This window comes from Petaurus breviceps, unplaced genomic scaffold (assembly GCF_028583685.1).
Source record: "Petaurus breviceps papuanus isolate PSGF00001 unplaced genomic scaffold, PetGlider_PUasm1.0 173, whole genome shotgun sequence".
Lineage (NCBI taxonomy): Eukaryota > Metazoa > Chordata > Mammalia > Diprotodontia > Petauridae > Petaurus > Petaurus breviceps.
Window position 1 is genome coordinate 12,232,333 of NW_027185759.1, and position 14,415 is coordinate 12,246,747.

Genomic DNA, 14,415 nt, shown 5'->3' on the forward strand with positions numbered 1-14,415 from the left:
AAGCTGCTGACATTACATGCGATGTTCTCTAGTCACAGTTCCTGAGCTTTGCAAAGGAATGGAGAGAGGGGATGTGTCACTCCCCACACCAGGGTCAAGCTTGTGCTCTGTGATTTACACTATTCAGTTTTTCTATGATTATTTTTGTTTCTAATTATTGTTTTCTCCATTTGTAAAATGGGGATAATCGCACCTTCCCCCAAAGCTGTTATGAGGATGAACTGAGGGAATATTGGTGAAGTGCTTTACAGCCCTTGACATACTATATAATTATGATTCTTGTTGTTTTTCTACTCATTGTTTTCCTGTTTCTGCTCACTTCACTCTGCATCAGTCCACCCAAGTCCTCTCAGGCTTCCCCGTATTCACAACGCTCACTGTTTCTTAGAATTCTGCAATGGTTCTTCATACTGGTATTCTACAATTTGTTTAACTGTTCCTTCATTCACTTGTTTCCACTTCTTTGATGCCATGAAAAGTGTTACCATAAATATTTTGATGTATATGAAACACTTTTTTTTCTGACATTTCTTCCTTTGGTTCAGAGAGTATGAACATTTTCATCACTTTATTTGCATAGTTACAAATTGCCTTCCAGAAGTGTTTTGTTTTTTGCTTTTTGGAGGGGGAAGGCAGGGCAATTGGGGTTAAGTGACTTGCCCAAGGTCACACGGCTAGTACGGGTTAAGTGTCTGAGGCCGCATTTGAACTCAGGTCCTCCTGACTGCAGGGCCAGGGGTCTATTCACTGCGCCACCTAGCTGCCCCCAGAATTGTTGTGCCACTTTATAGCTCTGTCAGTAATGGTGTTTGTTTTCTAAAACCTCTAGAACATTAACTCTGCTGGTTTTTGAAAATCACTTTTTAATAATTTTCTGGGAATAAGGGTAATTTTGTTTTGCATATCTCTTAATTATGAGTGATTTGGACAGTTTCAAATACTTAAAAAGAAACCAAAAATATGAGGCTAAAGAGACAACAGTTCTCAAGGCCAGTTTGCCCACTAGTCAGCTGGAGGATGCAGAAATTTCAGGTTTTGTCCTCTTCACCCCATTCTCCATTGGGACATACAGAAAGATAGAAAGGTCTCCACTACCAGAAGTCCTCTGGTGGGTTAAGCTACACTCAACAATAGACACTTAGCTTCATGGTCCATAATAGGCAATTAATAAATGCTTGTAGATTTATTGATTACAAAGGCACTATGCTTCAAAGAAAAGAAAAGAAAAGAAAAGAAAAGGGAAAGGAAAGGAAAAGGAAAGAAAAGCAAAGCAAAGACAGAAACATCCAGCACTCATTTCATTGTCTCTTGATGCCTCACTATTACCATAATGTCAACATGGACATACTAGAAAAATAAGATGGTGCCATTTTTCAATGTTTTTCTTTTTATCAATTATATGTAAAATTTTTGTAACATTTGGGTTTTTGAAAAATATTTTGAGTTCCAAATTCTCTTTCTCCCTCTCCTCCCTCCCCTTGAGAAGGCAAGAAATTTGACATAGATTAGTCATGTGAAGTCACGCAAAGCATATTTCCATAATAGCTATGTTGCAAAAGAAAATACATAACAAAAAATCCCAAGAAAATTTAAAAAGCAAAAAATAAATACTTTGATCTCCGTTCAGACTCCACCAGTCCTTCTCTGGAGATAGATGGCATTTTTCATCATGAGTCCTTTGGAATTATCTTGGGTCATTGTATTGCTAAGATTAGCTGTTATTCATAGTTGATCATTGAAGAATATTGCTATCATTGTGTCCGATGTTCTCCTGGTTCTGCTCATTTCACTTTGCATTGGTTTGTGTATGTCTTCTCAATCTTTTCTGAAAGCATCCTATTCAGCATATTTATAGCACAGTAGCATTTCATCACAGTCATATACCCCAACTTGTTCAGTCATTCCCCCATTGATGGGTATCCCTTCAATTTCCATTTGTTTGCTACCACAAAAAGAGCTGCTATATTTTTGTACATGTGGGTCCTTTTCCATTTTTTACAATCTCTTTGCGATGTAGACCTTGTAGTGGTATTGCTGGATCAAAGGGTATGCAGGGTTTAATAGCCCTTTGGGAACAGTTCCAAGTTGCTCTCCAGAAGGGTTGGATCAGCTCACAACTCCACCAACAATCCATCAATTTTCCCACAAAAAATCCCAATTTTCCCACAAACCCTCCAGTATTTGTCATTTTCCTTTTCTGTCATTGTGATGGACTTTTGACTTTCATCTTCTAATATTAATCCAAAGCTTGGAAGCAGGAGTTCTGATTAAACCTGGGAAATAAATGAAAAATATAAACTGAGGCCTTAGTAAGATAATCAATCAAGTGCTTCTTTCTTTTTTTTTTTTTTTTAAGCAATTGGGGTTAAGTAACTTGCTCAAGGTTACACAGCCAGTTATTTCTGGGTGTGGTGCTAAGTATCTCAGCCCAGATTTGATCCTCAGGTCATCCCGACACTAGAGCTGTTGCTCTTACTTGCTGTGCTACCTGGCCTCCCCCTCAAGTGCTTCTTTCGACTCTGTCTACAGAAACTTTTTGATTAAAGTCCTTCCACTCTCCAGAAATAAAAGCAATACTTCATGGACCATGAAGGGTGGGAATGCCGTGCTAAAGAACATTGCAGGATTCCAATAAAGTAAAAATGCGGTGATAAATTCACTGTTGACATTGTCATGACCCTGGTTCTTGAAATCTGAGCACCATTCATAATTTAGGAGACAATAAAGGTACGGTCCTTCTTCTATAAGCACCCACTTGGTCAGTTTTTCTGTGAACCGATACACAGAGGAGATGTTCAGTGACCAAGAAACAGTTACATTTGTAGAGGAGAATAGTGAGTGAGAACGAGTCCAAGGAGACTCAAACATAGCAGGTGATCAAAGGAGCAGAGTTTGAAATAGTGAACATTTTAGCTATTGGCCATAGTGAATATCATAAGGTGAAACCCTCTGTAACATCTGCAAAGCATTTGAGGAACATAAGCTTGTGTGAAGCTCATGATCATCTGTGAGGCTGGTTAGTGGTATTATTGTCCCATTTTTAGAAATAAGCTCAGGAATTTTAAATTACTAACCCACAGTCACATGGCTTGTAATTATCAGTAGGACAACTTCAGCCTAGATCTCCATGACCTTGTCCTCTGCCCTCAATGCTAAGCTCTCTGTCTGATGAATGCGAGCAGAGAACGGGCTTCAGGCTCCCAGGAAGCAAGATCACTAAGGTTCAATAACTCTTCTCTCCTCCAGCAGCCTGATTACCCTTTGGGAAGGCCTCCTCATGGGTCATGGGGACTTTCTTCTACTCACTTTTTATGCTGAGCTTGGTGAGTTCCTCTGGAAAAGGCAAAGGAAAGAAAGCAAATACATGCTCTGAGTCTGAAAAAACAGATTCTAACTTCATATAATATATAACTAACTAAAAGGCTCGGTCCCCACATGGCTCATGTGACTTAAGACTCATTTTCCCATAGACACTCGATTGTCCTTCTCAGGCCAGACCACAGAAGGCTGAGGAGCTCTAGTTTCTCCTTCATGTCCCCCGTAAAGCATGAATTTACACTAGTGTGGTTGTCTCTGGGACACTCTCTACTTAGTGACATTCCTAAAGGTGGCCTTCAGAGCTGAATGTGCTGCTCCAAACGAGGTCTGATTTAAGCAGAAAAAGCGTGACTAGAATCATAGGAGAGAGCCAGAGAAGAGGAGTGGTACCAAGGAAGCTGAACTTTACAGAAGAAGGAAGTGTGGAGCAAGGCCCAAGGTTCCAGCAAGGCTGAGAAGGAAGGGGTCAGGAGGCCATCAGGATCCTTGGAAAAAGTGATTCAGTGGCACAGTTAGAGGATAAGGGCTGCCACTGAAGAAATCACATAATTCTCTTAGGAGGTGTTCCCAAAATTAATTATGAATATTGTTTTCCAAAAACTTACTGAAAATGGCCATTCTCTCTCATTCTCTTTCTCACTCTTCATGTTTCTTTTTCCTTCCATTCTTTCCTCCAATTCCTTCCTTCCTTCCTTCCTTCCTTCCTTCCTTCCTTCCTTCCTTCCTTCCTTCCTTCCTTCCTTCCTTCCTTCCTTCCTTCCTTCCTTCCTTCCTTCCTTCCTTCCTTCCTTCCTTCCTTTGTCCTTCCTCTCCTTCCCTCACTCCCCCTCTCTTCCCTTTCTTTCTCATATTTGTTGAAAAGGGAAAAATCCCATACTATAACCAGGTAAATCGACTCCTATGGAAGATGTGGATGATTCTCTAGCTTCATGTGAACTAAGGACCCAGGAGCTACTGCATAACGTTTATCAAGAATTGAAAACAGTTGATTTCTGGATAATGGATGTATCTTCTGTGCAAGATTAGGCGGTTAATGCTTTCATAGGAAATGCCCAGAAAATCCTCCAGATGAAGATGAAGTCAGTTACTTACAAACATTAACTTTATTTCCCAGATATTAGAAGAATATGCAGCTGTTTCAGTAGCATCGTCTAACTTTACCACATCGGTAGGAAATATGTATGTATATATATATATATATATATATATATATACATAGATGTGTGCGTGTACATATGCATACACATATACATAGATGTGTGCATGTACATATGCATATGCATATACATAGATTGTGCATGTACATATATGTATGTATATATATACACACACACATTATACACACATATATATTAGCTACATTTGAGGCTTCGGTGGAAAATGCTGCTTTAGCCCCAAATTTTACAAATCTTTTCTAATCAGAGCCATCTTACCGGCCCCCCCCCCCACAAATGTCAGAAATCAGAAAGCTTGTGTTGCGGTGCTCTGAATCTTTTGCATCAGGCATGAGATACCCTTGCAGCCAGCTTTTCTTAGAAATTCAGTACATTCCTAGAATACAGTTGGCACTGATGTTTTTGGCTCATCCAACTTCTCAGGTTTTCCCAGTGACATTGGAGCTGGGTGGTCCACACAGAGATGTTAGATAAGGATTAAAGTAATTGTGAGCAGTTCCTAGAATCTTGGACCACAACAAGGAATTCCTTGATATCGCCAAGTCTGGGCCCAAACTCCTTGTGTATATACATGTGTCCGTGTGTCCATAGCTATTCTTCCCCACCTGGCTAGACTGCTTTGGACCCCCAGCCTCTTCATCATCTTACAGCATCATATTAACCTTGTTCTCACGTCTTCATTCATTCTTTCATTCATTCACTTAACTTTTATTAAGCACCTACTGTGTGCCAGGAACTGTGTTAAGCCTGTAGAGTCCAAGTTTTACAGAACAAATCCTTTTATGAAAGGGATTTGTTCTGTGAGGACTGGCCACACCTGAGGACCTAGAGGGCCATGTGTGGCCTCAAGGCTGCAGGTTCCCCACCCTCAGCTCTAATCAGTACCCTCTATCCTTGGGATCTCTCAGAATGGAGAGTCAAGCCAAGAACTCCTCCCTACAGTTAAACCTTCATTTAAGTAGGGCCTTGGGCCAATCAGCTCTTCATTTCTCACTACGTCAGACATTTTCCTCTCGTCCTTCAGCAGGTCCCTTCCCACCCTACCCTTTTTCACTCCTCCAGGACAGAGGCCATCTTTCTTTTTTGCATTTGTACTCCCAGAATTTAGCACAGTGCCTGGCATATAAGAAATGGTTACTGACTGATTAACTATACAAATCAATAAGTGTGTCTTTGTGCATAGATAAGCAGATTGGCATGGTGGAGAGAGAGCCAGCCCAATGTCAGGAAGACCTGGGTTAAATCCTCCTCTGATGCACACCAGCTGTATCATCCTGAGTAAGGTCGAGCACCTTTAGCTTCCCCGTGTGTGTGTGTGTGTGTTTATGTGTATATGTGTTTATAGACACACACAAAGATAGATATATGTATATACACACATACATACACACACAGAGGAGAGAAAGTGCCCTTCAGATTTCGTATCTTCATATCTTTAGGATAGTTTATTTAAATATACTTCATATCTTTAAGACTTTTATGGGATTTATTTGCATGTGAAAGCATTAGGAACCTGGAAAAGACAATGGGCTTGTCCAGTGGTGCTTTTCTCAACCAGTTTGCTGTTGGTGGTAGCCAATAGGAGAGCCAAAGAGCCTGCAGCAGAACCTTCAATGTACCTGAATTAAGGAGCTGAGATGATTGAGCAGTGTGGGTGGGTGAGGGGAGAAAGCTTGGCTCTGGGGCCCAGGTCCAGCTCTTCCCAACCTAAGCCTATTAGTGGAGGTGGGTAAGAACTGAAGTGTGCACCCTGGGTGTATTGGGACTCTGGCTAGTCATGACCACCTGAGAGTGGTTGTGGGTGGGGTCCCCCAGGGGTGCCAGGACCAGATGCACGCCTATCTGTGTGCATTTACAATATGTGCATGTATATCATGGATGGGGTATATGTTCTCTTTCATCTACCACCTGTGTGACTCTGGACAAATCCCTTGGTCTCAGTAGGTCTCAGTGACATATCCTTCCTCTTCCTTGCCTTTGACTCTTGCAAACTCTGATTTCCTTCAGGACTCATCTCAAGAGTAACCTTCAGGACATCTTCCCTGGTGTCCTCTCCCTCTGGTGCTTGGTATCTCCCCTGCCCCTCCCAGTGGTCTACACATGCACACACATATGTGAACACGCACCCCTGTGAGGGCTTCTGGAGGCCATGGGCAGCTTTCCTTTTGTGTGTCTCCCCAATCTAGCTGTGTAGGCACCTCTCCAAGATTAGATTTACAGATGACTTTCTGGTTTCCATTGGTGGAAGGAATTTTCAATCAATCAATCAAGAAACATTTACTAAATGCATGCTATGTATAGCTAGGGGGGTCAGTGGATAGAGCAGTAGGCTCGGAGTCATGAAAACTCATCTTCTTGAGTTCAAATCTGGCCCCAGACACTTCCTAGCTATGTGACCCTGGGCAAGTCACTTAACCCTGTTTGCCTCAGTTTCCTCATTTGTAAAATGAGCTGGAGAAGGAAGTGGAAAACCACTCAAGTATCTTTATCAAGAAAACCCTAATTGGTGCCATAAAGAGTTGGACAGAATTGAACAGCGACAACATCTTTTGGGCAGCTCCATGATACATTGGAAAGAGTACTGGACCTAGAGTCAAATCTCGCGTTCAAATCTGACGTCACTAACTAGATGTGTGACCCTTTGCAAGCCACTTAACTCTCTTTGCCTCAGTTTCCTCATTTGAAGTAAGATCTGAATAAGGAAGTGGCAAACCATTCCAATATTTTTGGCAAGAAAATCCCCAATGGGATCACAGTCAGACATGATTGAATCAACTAAACAACTACAAGTATGTGATGGCTTTGGGGACAAAGAGACAAAATGCAAACTGCCCCATACACTCTATTGTAAGAAAGCAGGGAGTCCGCAAGTGCATACATATATCAGAATCAGCATTGCCACATGGCAGCACACACGCAAGCTCCCTCTCCCAGGGAGATCCTAGGTCTCACCTTCCTTCCATTCTTCCCTCCTCTCCCCCCTCCCCCACATGGTTTTCTCTTTTCCTTTCTCCTTTGTGCATGCACACACATGCACATGCACACACATGCACATTCACACACATGTACTCACGCATACAAGGAACACACACAGGCACACATGTGCACACACACACTCACGCACACAATTCCCACTTGCACATACACATGCACTCACACACATGCACAGGTACACATACATACATGTGCACAATTCACACATAGGCACACACTCACATGTACACATGCACACACACTCACATGCATGCACACACATTCACACTCACACACATGCACAGGTGCACATACACACATGTGCACAATGCACACAGGCACACACTCACATGTACACACACTCACATGCATGCATGCACACACTCACGTACACACATGCACACACATGCACCAGCACAGGCAATAGATCAATGTGCTTGACCTGGTTTCATTCATCCAGGGAACTCCTGGAGGAGAAATCTCCCTTGAGCAGTGTAGCTTGGTTCTTTCTCTGCTGTCTCTTGTCTTAAGAGGGCTCTGGGGCACTGAGAGGCTGAGAGATTTGCCCAGGGACACAGAAACATCAGTTTTAGGTAGGAGACTTGGACCTGGGTCCTCATGCCTCCAAGACCAGACCTCTACCCATGATGCCATGCTGCCTCTCAGAGATATTATATATACTTCAAGTCTCAACTTATATTTTACATTTCTTTGCTTATTTTTATCATTCATAATTCATCCTTAAGAAAACCAAAAGAAGGGGCGGCTAGGTGGTGTAGTGAGTAGAGCACTGGCCCCAGAGTCAGGAGGACCTGAGTTCAGATCTGGCCTCAGACACTTAACACACACACACACACACACACACACACACACACACACACACAAAACTAGCCGTGTGACCTTGGGCAAATTACTTAACCCCAATTGCCCTCCAAAAAGCAAAAAAGAAAAAGAAAACCAAAAGAAAACACAATTTTCTCCTTTTCACATGGAATGTAGCACATTTGAAAATACAATTTAGGCAACTGAATATGGAATGTCAGAGGTGGTAGCGCATTATAGTGGAAAGATCTAGGAATGAGGGAAACATGGCTCTCAGTTGCATTCTGCCACTTTTTTTTGCTGGGATCACTGATTCTCCGAAGCAAGGGAGCAGAGACACCATCTGGTCCAGCCTCCTCATTTTAGAGTCCAGGACACTGAAGCCCAGGATGGCTGAGTGACTTGTCCAAGGTTGCCCAGATTCTGGAAGGAGCAGAGCCCAGCGTCAGACCCAGGTCTCCTGATTCCATCCAGCATTCTCTGCCATGGCCCCCTCTGTCCTCATTTAACCAGTCTGGGCTTCAGTTGCTTCAACTTGTCTAGGCCACTTTCCAGATTCATTTTGATCATTCATTACCATGTTCCCATATCCCAATTCCTACTTGAGGACCTCATTGTCATTATTTCTACATGCAGTAAATTTAAGGTTTCGAATTAGTGCAAAGAAGGTCCACCATTCAAAAAGATTAGGCACTCACATTCCGCTTCTCCCTGGTGTTATATGTTTTAGTTTCATTCATTTCATTTTGTTTCACAGATGGAATCTCCCAATATCACCCAGGCTAGAAGATTGGCAATAACACAGTCCTGAATTACATGGAAGTGTTGCCCTCACTTTCTGACCTGGATTGGTTCTTACCTCTTTGGGCAGCTTGGTGTTCTGTCTTTATCCCACCCTAGCCCTCCTGTTCAGGGGATGGGGGATTCACCATGACGCGTAACCCAGCTGCAGCTCAGAGCTGTAGAAGTTCATTGATCCATGTGTTTCAACCTCCCCAGTAGCAGGGACAATAGGCATACACCACCATGTCCTGCTTTCTCATTGTTTTTAAGGGGAAAAATAGAGAAAATGATCCTTGTAAAGTTCATTAACCTAACCTAGGTTGGTCTTCAGTTGAAAGTCTATCCCTGTCTGTACCCATATTCTTAACCTTTCTACATTAATAGGCCATTGCAGAACTTCACACCATTGGATTGAGGGTGCTCAGGCATGAGTGGACAGAATATTTTACTTAAAAATATGTGTATGGGGCATCTAAGTGGCACAGTGAATAGAGCACCGGCCCTGGAGTCAGGAGAACCTGAGTTCAAATTCGGCCTCAGATGCCTGACACACTTACTAGCTATGTGACCTTGGGCAAGTCACTTAACCCCAATTGCCTTGACTTCCCCTATTCAAAAAATCTACTTACTTTATCTCTTATTGTTTTCTATGACTTTCTTTTCTACTCTCATATGACCTCCTTTTGATAGAGCAGGATACACTGAAAACAGTTTCCTAGGACCTTGATTTCATAGAACTAAGAAAGCGTAATTCTCCTAGGACATTGTGAAGGTCATTTTTGATGCCAGGGTTGGTATGGAGATCAAATAAGACAATCATATGTCAAGTTGTTTGCAAACTTTAAAGCACATAAATGCTGTTGTTATTATTATTCTGTGATTGAATTTCTCCTGCATCGTGCCCATGATTTAAAGGTCAGAAGATAATACTCCTGAAGGGACTAATGGAGGTCAGTGTTGCATTCTCTGTCGATGGTCCCCAAACGTTCATTCATCATATTTATTACCCGATGATCCTAATGCAACTTCAGAACTCGCAAAAGGTATCATTAGTGTGATAAGTTGTGATGCTGTCAAAGGTGCTTCCTTAGCCTGATATCATTACTCATTCTTTGTGTCCAAGTTGATTTGAGTTCATTTCTCATTTTTCAGTCCTTCTACACTTTTAGTGGGACGTTTTGACTGCCATATTTTGACGTCTCCTGACTTTTCTTTCTTTTCCCTCTTGGGTTGTTTAATGGGGTGGGGACCTTGTGCTGGTTCTGGCATTCCAGCCTTTTGCTTGTATTTCTTTGTATTCTCTTGAGTGGAGCAGACAGTGGGTCTCTGATACCATTTCTCTAGTTACCAGAAGTTTCCCCTATTCCTCAGTATCAAGGTGGAGAAAACATTTCTCGTTTGTCACCTATGGTTTCACATTCTGGTTTTTCATAGTCTTGCTCCCAGGGGTAAATTGTTTTGTTTTGTTTTTAAACTCAGAAATACAAACCAAAATATATCAAAGTTTTCCACTGGAAATTTTAAAGAGAATCAAAACTCAGTGAGATATTAGGTCTTAGAGGGGGAAAGTTGACTTACCATTCCCAAGGGAAGATCTGGTGGAACCTAAGCTCCCTGGGGGCAAGAATTGTTTTTGTATTCTTTTGTAATTTTAGGCAACTTTTTCTACCTCCATGAGCCTTGCGCCCTCACTTGTCAATGAGGGTGCTGCATTGTGGGCCATCTGTAGGTCTATGAATGTGTGCACCACAGAGTAAATGCTTATTCCACTGACTTGAATTTGTGATGGGCAGTGTGAGAGAAGTCCCTAGGAGAAATCCATTATCCTGCCAAGAAATTAATGGCAACCTCATTAACGCTGCTGCTGAAATCCTTGGTGGGTTGGGTTGGATTCTTCTTTGGGCTATTCCCAAGGCGAACCTTTCTTTCCCCTTTGGAGGGATTCAGCATGTCTACGTGCTCAGACATCTTGATACTGTCATATTTCCCATGATGTTCAAAACCTAGGCTCCCTGGGAAATATCAAAGAGGAGCAGCCATGCCCCAGGATTTAAACCCAACCCCTGGGTCTTGTTGCTGCTTGCAGGGAACAGGAAGCGGCTCCAGGCAACCCCTAACAATGGCAGGAATGGAAGGAAAGCCGTGGGCTGCACAATAGCAGGGGATGGGAGGGGAGGAAAGGGACAAGGAGGGAGCTGCTTCAGCTTGGGCTTTCTAAGTCCTGCACCTTAAGGCAGCATTTGGTTTGTTTTGCTTTTGTCTGTCTGTTTTCAATGTGCTTAGAAGAGCATCCTTAAACATGCATGAATGCTTGGATACCTTCTAGTGACTCAGGTCAAGGAATTACCTGACTTTACTCACCTCCGTACAATGGCTTTCCTCCTCATCTCCATCTAAGCCTTCAACCGAACCTTTTCCAAGAGCTTTCCCCAGTCTGATTAAAGGACCTCTTCAAATAATAGATTTTCTGTTCAGATAATCCAAAGGCACGGGTGGCTTCTGCTCCATTTCCCATTCCACAGTGGGCATAATATATTAATTTACTTCAAAATAATTCTATTCCAAGGTCTGTCAAACCAATAATTTTCATGCGTAAGTGCCACTTAGAACTGGGTGGCTGACATTTGGAAGCACTCCCAAATCCAGCTTCCCTAGCTTGGCCCTGCTCATCCCTCATGTTACCTCAACCCTAACATTACCCTGTGGGGAAATTCTATGTATTCAGCAGTACTGTCCCTCATATCATCCCCCTGTACTAAAACTTAAAGAGCCCACGGAAAATGAGAATTATTAGATCTGGGCCTGAGCAATCCCTGTCTCTGGTGATTATTGCTTGTTGACCCTGGGCAAGTCACTTTACCTCTCACTCTAAGTTGCAGAACAGGGAGGGATCTCCATTGATACAGGGAGGTTCTTTACTGGGCCTACCTTTTAACCTATGGAGTTTCTGGTTCTGCCCACGTTGACTATGTTTCCCCTCACTTCTGACAGTCGTTGTCACATACAGAGAACATAAAATAGACTGTATTTCCATCTGATGCTGTTAGAGCTTAGCCTCTGAGGAATCTAGATTTAAAGCTGACAAGGGCCTCAGAGACCAGGTAGCCCCTAACAGAGTGCTTGTCATACATTAGGTGCTTAATAAATGCTTGTTGGCGACTCTAGTCCAGGGGTTCTTGACCTTTTTTGTGTCCTAGGTTCCTATGACACTCTTGCCAAGAATATGGAAGTTTTCTCAAAATTTTCTCAAAAATTATGTTTTTATATTCATCAAATAAAATACAGAGAATTACAAAGTAATCCAGTTATATGCAAATGCAGTTATTAAAATGTCAACAAAAACAAGTACATTGACCCCAGGTTAGAAACTTTTGATCTCATTCAACACCCCCCCCCCATTTTGCAGATTAAAATACCATGACCAGAAGAGGTCGTGACTTGGCCAGGCTTATGTCAGAGGCAGATTTCAAACCCAGATCTGCTGATTTCCTCTAGGGGCAATCTTTTTTTTCTTTTTTTGGAGGGCAATTCGGGTTAAGTAAGTTGCCCAACGTTACATGGCTAGTTTTTTTGTGTGGGTGTTAAGTGTCTGAGGCTGGAACCGAACTCGGGTCTTCCTGACTCCGGGGCTGGCACTTTACTCACTGTGCCACCTAGCTGCCCCTCTCTAGGGGCATTTCCATGAGCTTATAAAGTGGTGGACTTAAGTTTGGAAGCAAGAGATGGTATTAGGACCTGTGAACAGGGTAAGATTTCTGCTTCCCCTCTCCCTTCCTCCGATGTTTTGATAGTAAGCTTCTCTGATATTTTACACAATGTTGCTTTCTTTTAAAACTGTCCAATGTTTGTTCTTTAACAAACAGTATTCTGTGTTAATATAGAGCAGTGCTCTTAACCTACTGTCTATGAACTTTTCAAAAACATATTTTCATAACTCTTAATATAATTGGTTTCTTTTGCAATCCTATGCAAACTTTTAAAATTTAAAAACCTGATTCTGAGAAAAGGTCCATGGGCTCCAGTGCATTGACAAAGGATGGGGTGGGTCCATGGCACAAAAAGCCCCAGAGCCCCTGGACTAAAGGAACGTTAAGGGAAGTCTGGCTCTTCCGGAGGATGGAAGTCACTCGGGTCACGGCCAGGTTTCCTGAGGACTCGCCACTTTGAGGATGACCAGGGAGTGACTGCTGAACTTGGGTCCCTCCCTCTGCTGCAGCAAGGCTGCTTCAGCATCGTCAGCCCTGCCAAGTGTGAGGGCTCCCTCCTCATCTGAATCTAACCTTCAGGCTAACCTTGTCCGTGGGCTCTGCCCAGTCCCAGCAGAGGCCTCCCTCTCATGGATGCATCGGTCTGCCCCGATTTGCAGAGGCTCAGGCAGACAGCAAGAATGTGTTACATTTGCACTGCAGCTCAGAGGTTATAATGTTTTACATATAAGATGGGAGATACCACTAGAACTTTGGAGGGGATGCTCTGCTGCAGCTCAGGCTCTCCCTCGGCCCTTTTCCCTCATCCCCAAGCAGCAGGCCCGGTGGGACGGCCTCTGCAGTTCTTCCTGCCTGGCTCGTGGGGGGCTCCTGGGGGGAGTGCCAGCCAGGCAAGCCCGCAGCTGAAAGTTTCCCAGCTTTTTTTCCCTGTGTGTGCATTCTTGAGGCTTGAGCAAGTACGCCCAGTGCTTCCTGGTAGGGTTGGCTGAATGGGGGAGGGGCGGTACAGGCAGCAACGGAAACCAGACATCAGAGATAAGAGTCTGCCCAGCTCCGTGCCACAGCCCACAGGCTTTCGCTGCAGCTGAATGAGCTCTGGCCGTCCTCATGATGCTCCTGTGACAAGGGACCGACAAGTGCCATTTCCAATCTTGGTCATCTGGTCAGAAGGAATCCCACAATGCCTTGGGCAAGCCGTCTGCAGTCTGGTTGCCTCTGAAAAAATGTGAGAGGTGAGTTTCCATTTTCACAGTTGTGCTCTCCCCTCCCTGCTCTCCTGCTCTCCTTCCTCCTGGGCTTGGACTCTGTTGTGGGGGCCGGGAGAATGGAGGCGTTTGAATGAGGAAATGAGATGCAGCACTGGAGAGAAGAGAATGCGTCCCACCAGGCAGGGGCTGGGCGACCACACTCGATGGTTTCATATCACACACCATCTCCAGCCCCACAGAAAGCAGAAGGTCACAGCTGCAGTTGGGTTTCCTGTGTGTGTGTGTGCGTGCGTGTGTGCGTGCGTGTGCGTCCTGCAGACCCTGTCAAAGCCCAGCCTAGACACAGTTTTGCAGTCTAAAAACAAGAAAGAAGGCAAAAGAAAGAAAGAAAGAAAGAAAACAGGTGCGTGCAAGTGTGCTCAGAACTTA

At 43.6% G+C, this 14,415-nt stretch overlaps 1 protein-coding gene and 1 long non-coding RNA gene across 2 annotated transcripts in view; one reads left to right on the forward strand and one right to left on the reverse strand.

The window, feature by feature from the left end:
- Positions 1 to 640: 640 nt before the first annotated feature.
- On the reverse strand, positions 641 to 13,476 carry LOC138157697 (uncharacterized). Its single transcript, XR_011167434.1, has 3 exons — positions 13,364 to 13,476; positions 11,433 to 11,639; positions 641 to 2,273 (listed from the first exon to the last, which is right to left on the reverse strand). It is a non-coding gene; the product is annotated as an uncharacterized lncRNA (long non-coding RNA).
- Positions 13,477 to 13,870: 394 nt separating this feature from the next.
- The window catches only part of MBNL1 (muscleblind like splicing regulator 1), a 219,873-nt gene continuing 219,328 nt past the window's right edge, over positions 13,871 to 14,415 (forward strand). The window contains exon 1 of the mRNA XM_069083423.1: positions 13,871 to 14,010. The gene's annotated coding sequence lies outside the window, so the exon portion shown is untranslated. The remainder of the gene's footprint in view (positions 14,011 to 14,415) is intronic.